Source organism: Canis lupus, chromosome 6, assembly GCF_048164855.1.
Source record: "Canis lupus baileyi chromosome 6, mCanLup2.hap1, whole genome shotgun sequence".
Classification (NCBI taxonomy): Eukaryota; Metazoa; Chordata; class Mammalia; order Carnivora; family Canidae; genus Canis; species Canis lupus.
This window is the reverse complement of record NC_132843.1, coordinates 4301738-4308696: the sequence shown is the minus strand read 5'-3', so window position 1 is coordinate 4308696 and position 6959 is coordinate 4301738. Positions and strand designations below refer to the sequence as shown.

The following is a 6959-nucleotide window of genomic DNA, read 5'->3' as shown; positions in this document are numbered from 1 at the left end:
CTCCCTCAGCTCCACAGAGTTACTCCCACCCTGCCCTTGTCTTTCACAAAGTTGCTATAACTCTTATACTTCCATTTGCTCTTACAAGGCCTTCCATGATAAGCGGTATTTGGGTTTTTTATTTTCAAAAGATTGTTTTTTTAACTTTAAATATAGTTTAAATTTAAACAGCCATATGTGCCCAGAGGCTGCCATATTGGGCAGTGAAGCTTTTGACATCTCACTAGTTGCAATGTTCATACCTGTCCCAATAAATTCTCATATGTTTTTATAGAAAGAAGCTAACAATTAAGTTGATCTTGTCCGGGAATGATGCTGAGTGCTGTCATACAGTTTATATCATTTAGAACTCACCTCAGCTTTGTAACTAACGAAAGTGAGGTTTTGTTAAAACCACTCAGCTAGTTAGTGACAAGGGCAGGATTTGAACCAGGCACGTTAGTTTCAAAAGCTAGGTCATATTGTTCAGTCTCCCTGGAGCTGTAGTATAGGGCAGTAGTTGAGAGCTCCCTAAAAGTATAACTTAGGGTCAGGCGTATCTCGGGTCAAGTTACAATTCTACCAATAACTTGCTTGTGGCCTTGGGTTAGTTATCTAACCTCCCCAAAGCACACTTTCTTCATGTGCAAAGTGGAGGCAATAACAGCAGCTACACTGCATATTATATCTATTACATAATATTACAGAACATTCTAGGTGCATTTCATGGTATTACATGTCCACAACTAACAATATTATTGTTGCTTACATGAAAAAAATCATTTCAAATCATTTTTTAACTTAGTCACTAAAGCGGAATCCCAAAGACTTTGATCCAGTCACACTTTCTTGGACTTCTTTGAGATAATGATTAAATTGAAAGTATAATGAAATATCCCTAATATTTAAAATCTCGGACAAGGGGAAAAATAAAAGCCTCTATTTCATCTAGCAATTTTTTCCCAGTTATTTTAAATATATGGTTTAGGGATTGTTTGACTTTGCCTTTAGTAGCAATGATTGAAGATAGTAAAATTTCAACAACTATCTGATATGGTAGCAAACATTCACCTGCATGCCCACCCCTGGCCAGTCCTGAGGAGGTAACCTTTGAGCATCTGTAAGGGTGAGGTCACTGGAGTCATAGAGGTCACTAGAGTCCACTTGAAACTATGTGGCCTCAGAGTCCTAGAGTTGCTCCCAGTTTCCAGATCTTTCCCAGTGGAGCAATCCTGAAGGGAGGAAAAGAAATCATACTTTAAAGATTAGTCTTTCAATCCCCCTGCCCTGAGAGCCAAAGATGCAGGCACATAATTTTTTTAAAAATATTTGGCCCTTGTTACTGCTCTGTCAAATATCAGATGTTACCAATATTTTATATTGATTCTATTATTTTTTCCAGAGGATTGTCTCATAGTTAGCCAGGTACAGATTCATGTAACATAAATTAATCTTGTTGACTATTATATTAAATTCTGGGGAATTGCTGACTATCCTTCAGAAAGCCAAGAATTTTTCTCAGATGAAGTTTTTCCAAACTCAAGCCAGATTTTTCATGGTTCATATGTCAGGCAGTTATGTTCATGGGGCAAGGATCAAACAGTCTACAATGCCTTCAGGCAGGTCAACAACATTTAGAACTTTGATGCACCCGTGGGGGAGATGGGACATTGACAAGAGTCCGTGATGAGGGAAAAGGCACAGTGCCATACAGTCTGAAAACTCAAATTTCTCTTGTTAGTTTCAAAAGGGCTGGCCAGCTCATGTGAGAAGTCCAATGGGCTATAACAACCACAAAGATTTCAGAAATCTTGTTGATTCAGAACAAAATGATGCCTTGCAACCTTCTTAGGGATATGGCTTACCTTCGTGGAACAGGTGTGTTAAGATACAATGAGCCTAGTCCACAATTATCATTGAAAGTAGAATTATAGGTGACTGTATGATGAGGGGCCAAGCAGGAAAGAGCCATGGGCTGGAGTCTGAGATACTTGGAGTGAAGCAAACGGCCTTATCATTTCCCATTTATAACATCCACTTGAAACTAGTGACAGTGGAGGGAAAGTCTTAGGTTTGAACCAGGACCATGTTTGGTGCTTGTAGATCCAATCCCTGCTTCAGCTACTGATGCTTTTTCTTAGTGGAAACACTATTCATTTCTACGCAGTGAAGTCAACTCCTTCATTTAAAACCAATGTTTGTGTAGTTCTGATTCAACTACTATGGTTCCTTGCAAAGCTTGAGACTTGAGGAGTAAATGGTGTGTTGCAATGACAAAATGACTAATGGCAAGAAAAGATCTCATTACTAATACAAGTAGTGACCCAAGTCATGGATGAAGTTTTGCACACTGGCCTTACATTTAACACATTTCAATCTGATAAGTTTTCAAACTTACTGCTGAGAATGTTTCCAGTTGTTTACAGAAAAGTCAGAAAGATAGGAATTTTTTTCTAAAAAAAAAAAAAAATGGCATCTGGCAAGCTGGATTATCAACCAGAGCACAGACTGTTAGTAATAGATCAGAACAGCATGTGGGGTATCAGTTTCTCAGAGCAGTCTTCTCGTGGCAAAATTGGTCAAGTACTCTCAAGCTGCAGCCAAATGTAGAATGGCCATGCCAACTATAACTACTGCCAGGATTATACTGTTGGAAGGAACACTTCCCAAACTACTGCCGTGTTAAAAAGTGAAGGTATTCCCAGTGATAGTGAGGAAGATATCATTGCAGAAAGAAACTAAAATATTATAGAAGGAATCCAGGGCATTATTACATTGTGAATCCTTGTGCTGTTTTTTGCTAACTGGTTTTGGAATACTTGCAATTGATTTGAAGAAGACTAAGAAGTTGCAATGGTGTGAGATTTGGGGAGATATTGAGAGGGGTGACTATATTTTGCATGGGGGGATGGACATGGATCTTTGGGTGCTAGTGGGTGGGTCATAGTAGACAAGGTGTCCATGTTCTAATCACCAGAACCATGAATATCTTACCTCATGTAGCAAAAGGGACCATGTGCAGATGTGACTAACTTAAAGATTTTGAGAGAGGAAGATGATCCTGGATTACCTAGGTGGGCCCAATTGAAGTACAATTTTGGATAACTCAGGGTCTGTCCTCCTGCCTCAAGATCTGTTACTACATATTAGTTTGAAGCCTTCTTCTTGGTTTTAACCCCTATCTGAATTGTACTGGCTGCCAAACTTGCAGTTCTGAGCTTGGGCTGAGAGCCTCCCTAACAGCTATGGCTAAAAGTGGCTCAACCTTATTATGGAAACAACTGTATCTGACCCAACTTGACCAAGATTGTTGCTTACATATTGTTGTTATACAGTTTTCTTATGTTCTCGGTAGGAATTCAGCAGCCATCCATGCTAGTGAGATTACTATTAACTCCATTTACACGGCATGCCAGGAGAATGGCCTGATGAACCCAAAGGTTCATTCTGCTCATTTAGAATGCTTTTGGTCCAGGACTCACTAAGAGGACTGCTGAAGTTCCACTGCTTTTGGTGATTCCTCAACATTTTATTCCTTTAGAATTTCAGTTGATGAAAAGTGGCTACACGGTTCTCACTGTGATCTTCATAGTAATTTATTGATTTGCTACTTTGTTACAAGTATTAATATTAAAACACTGGATTTCTGAGTGGATAGTCATGTTACTAGCAAATAAAGACTAGTTTTCTTCTTTCTATCTAGTTTATATTCATTTTGTAACTTATTTGTCTTATTGAACTAGCTGTACAATATGAATAGAAACTCTGAAAGAGAACATCTTTGACTTTTCTTCTATTTAGTAGAGTAAATAAAAGCAATAGAAGAAATCTACAGCTAATATCGTGTACCATGTGCATTACACATCATTTCTAATTTTTAAAGATTTAGTTATTAGAGAAAGAGAGAGAGAGAGAAAGTGAGCACATAAGCAGGGGAAAGTGCAGAGGAGAAGGAGAGAATTTAAAGCAGGCTCCAATTCCCAGCTGAGCCTGATGTGGGGCTCATCACTCTGAGATTGTGATTTGAGCCAAAATCAAGAGTTGGCTGCTTTACTGACTGAGCTACCCAGGTGCCCCTATCATTTTTCAATTGTAAAAAAAATACATTTTAAGTTGTATTTAAACGGAAATATGAAAGTATGAAGTATATGGAGTATAATGTTAGCTGTAGATTTCTAATAGATTTCTTTCATCAGGTTTCAGTTTTTTTTTTTTTCGATCATGAATGGGTGTTGAATCTTACCAAATAACTTTTCTACATCTAGTAAAGGATTATATGGTTTTCTTCCTTTATTCTACTTATAAGGTGAATCACAATGATTAATTATCAGATGTGAAATCAACCTTTCAGCATTATGATCATTTTATATATTACTGGATTTCATTTGCTGAAATTTTGTTAATAAGAGATATTAATGTGGAGTGATCATTTCTTGTGATACATTTTTTGGATCTGGGTATTAAAATAATTTTGTTCTCAAAAAATATTTGTAATTTGTTTACTCCTTCCCTCTTTACTTTCAAAGAATATTGTCAAATATATATTACTTATCCCTTCCCTACTTACCTGCCTAGGGTCCAAATACACTGAGAAATAAGGTGAAAGAATCAGCAACCATAAAACCATAATATCTCCTAAACTAAAGGGTATAACTTACTTTGAGTCCATATGGGCCGGACACTCTGTGAATTATGCAGACTGCCCCCATCTTGATATCACTGCACAAGGGCAGAAGGCTTGGAGCAGTCTGCTTATGTAAGATTGTCATGATGAATAACAGATGAAAATGTGAAACTGTGGGCTGGGAATATCTGGTGGATGCAGATAGGAATTTTGAATTCCCAGATTGCCTTGGACACATTAGGCTTGCAGAAATGACCTACTTCTCCTTGTTAAAAGACGACCTCCCCTTGTTTGAGGATCATGCAGAGGTCCCAAATGAGGCAGTTTCCTTATAAGACAATGCTCAGCCCTTGGGATTGGCCCCTACCTTCTCTCTTGGCAAGCAGGCCAATAACAGAGACCAAATTCCAGAGGACAAATGGGAATGTAATAGGTCTACTAAGAAAATAGTGGGGTGAAATGCCAAAGAATCTAGAGCACCAAGATGTTTTTAGTGATTCTACACTAAAAAATAGAATCTTACATTATTTCCACATGTAATACAGGCTGCTATTTTCAGGCTAAAATGGAATGTACATTATATCTTATATCTAACACACATCTCTTTGAACATATGTCAACTTTCTTTGGTATTGCTCATTTAGTAGCTAGTGGATAAAATTTATTGAAAGGAGTTTTAGAAGACTTTGAAATGAATTTCCATGAAATAAAAGTAGAAAAATGTTCCTTTATTTTAAAATATGACTTCGATTTGCTAAAAAGTACATTCTTTACTTCTATGGAATAAATTAATCACCTGTTTTATGCTTAGCCAGTAGCCAATATACAGAAGCAAATCACTAAATTTTAACATACTTCTACAATATCAAAACATTTCAAACTGTGGGGTGCCTGGGTAGCTCAGTCTGTTAAGCAGCCAACTCTTGATTTCAGTTCCAGTCATGACCTCAGGGTTGTGGGATCAAGCCCCTTGTCAGGCTACGATCTCAGTGTGGCATCTGCTTAAGATTCTCTCTCCTTCTCCTTCTGCCCCTACCCACCCCCCCAACTGTACATTCACACTGTACAGTATATTGACAGTAAACACCATTGTAACAGGTCCTACATACCTGATCTTAGGTCTATCATCACAAATTTTTAAACTATTTGAAATAGAAGAACTCTGTGTATGTAGCAAACAAAAAGAAATATAAACATAGTAATTGTACAACACTACTTCTATTTAATCAAGGTATATTATTTGGCCAAAAGTTAAATTTCCCATCTAGTAAATGTTTAGAAATTTGGAAAAAGTCAAGATTCAAAAGTATTCTCTTACCCACAGCAAGAGAGAAAATTGAAACAATTTACCATTATTCCTAACATATCTATTTGAGAAAAAAATAAATGTTTTCTAATAAATTTCTTCCTCTATTTTTTAGAAAAAAAATATTTCTAATAAATCTGTTCCTCTACTTTTTATATATTTTTAATAATTTTGTTTCCCATTTTGCCAACTCAATTAAACCTTTTTTTTAAGAGTCATTCTAAGAATATGTATAAATTTTCCTTAAGTGATCTCTAAACAACATGAGGGAAAATTAATTTATTTCATTAATATTATTATGCATAGACATTTTTTAAAAATCTCCCAAGTATGGAAATTCTGAGTACTCTTAAATTAAAACCAATCAATTGGCCACAATTAATCTAGAGTATTTTTTGTTCTTATAGATTTTTTCTCTAATATTAATGAAGTATAATAACTTTAAAATGCCATTAGTTAGTCTTAAGAGGAGCTCCATTTTTCTTTACTAAAATGCTGTCATTCATGTTCAATAAAATATTGGCTTTTTCCCTTTCTACAAGCTTATCACATGAAATGTCAGATCCTATACACTGTGACTGCAAGATATCAGGAGGGTAGGTGTTTGTGCAGAAAAATTGGAGCTTTCTCCAAAATTAACCCACACAATTTTCCTTAAAAACTTTTTTCTTCAAAGCACTTCTGCTTTCAGCCAAGGGCCAGATTTCATCTCCCAAATGAAACAACTAAAAACCAGGATAAAAGATATGAAATAATAGTTTTCTATACCAGACACAAGGCAGCATAGGACTGATCCTTGAGAGATAGGAAGCAAGTAAGGGGAGCCCACCATTGCGCCATTCCACTGCCTAGTCCATCCAGGAGGCAACATCCCAAAATCATCCAGCAATCTCCCTGACTTGAGGAGAGGGAGCCGGGAATCTGGGGAGGCTCCCGCTGAAATTCACATGGTAGAGAATAGGACAGGGTGCAGGGTGAGAAGTGCAGGGAGAGATCACTCTGGAGGATCTTCAGCTAGTTCAGATGGATCATCACACACATAAGGAAACC

At 36.9% G+C, this 6959-nt stretch overlaps 1 pseudogene; it reads left to right on the top strand.

The window, feature by feature from the left end:
- Nucleotides 1-2448: 2448 nt before the first annotated feature.
- LOC140634851 (solute carrier family 41 member 2-like) lies at nt 2449-3663 on the top strand (annotated as a pseudogene).
- The last annotated feature ends 3296 nt before the right edge of the window (nt 3664-6959 follow it).